Source organism: Parasteatoda tepidariorum, chromosome 6 (assembly GCF_043381705.1).
Source record: "Parasteatoda tepidariorum isolate YZ-2023 chromosome 6, CAS_Ptep_4.0, whole genome shotgun sequence".
Lineage (NCBI taxonomy): Eukaryota > Metazoa > Arthropoda > Arachnida > Araneae > Theridiidae > Parasteatoda > Parasteatoda tepidariorum.
The window spans coordinates 11,453,379-11,455,568 of record NC_092209.1 but is presented as its reverse complement, the minus strand read 5'-3'; positions in this window follow the sequence as shown (position 1 = coordinate 11,455,568).

The following is a 2,190-nucleotide window of genomic DNA, read 5'->3' as shown; positions in this document are numbered from 1 at the left end:
TTTGTATCAGTACAAGTCGTTTCTGCATTAAATTTCATTTGATTCTGATGATTCTTTCATGGTGTTGCATTTTCTACAAACAGCAGTTTATATAAATATATATATATATATATATAAAGAAAACAATGGAAATAAACATATGGTCACCGAGGACGACGTCTTCAATATGTACCAGCTCCGGAAGCCATGGAACACAATTTTTTTTATTGAGAGATCCAGACATATGTCAAAATTTGCCCTCTCAGCACCCCGAAGGTTTTGCAAAAATCCAGGAAGATGTACAAGAAATATATAAAATCAAGTCAGAAGAGAAATTTCAAACAAAATCTTGAGAATATAATACAAAAATAAAAATACAAAAACTCACAGTAAACTGGTGAAACAGCATTTTCATGAAACTAACTAAATGTAAAAGAAATATTTGAAATAAAAGAAATTAAAATGCGCAGTTGGAAGGAAGAAAACTAAACTGTAAAGATTAATATAATGCTTAATTGGGGCTGCTCAGTCAAGACATTAATTTCGCCCTGTTAAAAGAAATAATAAACTAATATTCCACAATCATTTTCCTAATCAAATATTTAACATTACAATAATTATAAGGAAAATTATTATTTCTCAAATTTCTCAACAAATTATTAGCAGCCTCCTGAAGACATTCAATGTTATTGCAAATTCTCTTAACTCTAAACAATTTAGAAAAAACAATATTTTTGAAAATTTTCTTGCGCAAATTAGTATATAAGTTGCAGAAAGAAATAGCTTCAAATGTAAAAGCCTTCCGTTTATCAAAAACGTCTTTAAAAGTTTTTTTAAAATTTTTTATCAACAATATCAATTTTAAAATCTAAATATTCAACATTCAAGCAATTCTCATTAGTTTTTTCAAAACCAAATCTTTAGGATGAAGACTAAAAATGAAGTCATAATTGTCACAATTAAACAAAACCAAATCATCAGTATATCTAAAAGCATTAAAATCATTAAACTCAGGAAATTTAGCTTTAAAAAAATGTAAAAAAATATTATCAGAAGCACCAGAAAAGGAATTACTTTGCGGAATTCCAATAATTTGTTCATAAAAATCCAGATCGTTAAAAAGTACATTCTCAAAGAGATTAAACTTACATAAATCCAATCAATAAAATTTATCAATTTTCTCATTAAATAAGTATTTATCAAAAATGCCACTACAAATTTCAATAATCTGTGCGCGTAGAGTATTAGGGTACAAATTTTAAAAATCAAAAGTATTAATACTAGAAATTACATTATTATTTATATAATCCAAAAGGTCAACGTTACTTTCTATAACAATATTTTTCTCTTTTTTTATTTTACATAAAATAAATTTAGGAAAATTAAAAAACTTTTTACTAATATCAGAATTGTAACAATCATTACCACACGCAATAAACCTAAAATTGACCGGACATTTATGAAATTTAACAATAGAAAATAAATATGGAACTGTAATCCTATTTAACTTAAATTTTAATTTTTTACTAAAAGCAATAATCCTTTTGTAAATAACTTTCTTTTCTTCTCTTAATTTTAAAATTATTCTTTATATGAAAATTATTCTTTACATGTGTAGATATCGCTAAAAAATTCAGTTGAAAAAGAGCATGAAATAACAGAAAGCAGAAACCAAACTTATAGGCCTGTAGCTAAATGTAGTTTAGGTTTAAAAGTAAAATGCTAATTTAGCACTTAACAAATTTCGAGAGGAAGCAAAATCTTCAGAGTTGTGATTATAGCTTGAATCGAATAAAATAAATTAAAAAAATATATTTGATCTAGAAAAATTGGAGCAATAACATATCAATGCTGCCATCTAAGAGAAAATATAGTAAAAAAAAATTTTTGTTCTGAAAAATAATTTAATAAAAACTCATAATTTTATTACAATAATTTTATTACAATAATAATAAAAAAGCAACATTCAAAATAGGCAAACGTTGTAATATAAATAACAGACTAAAATAAGGAATAAATAATTCATTGGCATCCTTTCATAGGATGACTTATTTAAAAGGCAGAGTCTGCACATATGGATAGAAAGCCGTTCATAGACTTTAAAGGTCCCATATGGGACCTTTATATCCTTACATCCTTAATTCATACATCCTTACATAATTTTAAAGTCTGCACGCATTACCTCTGCATTCATCGGGGATGGCAATATAT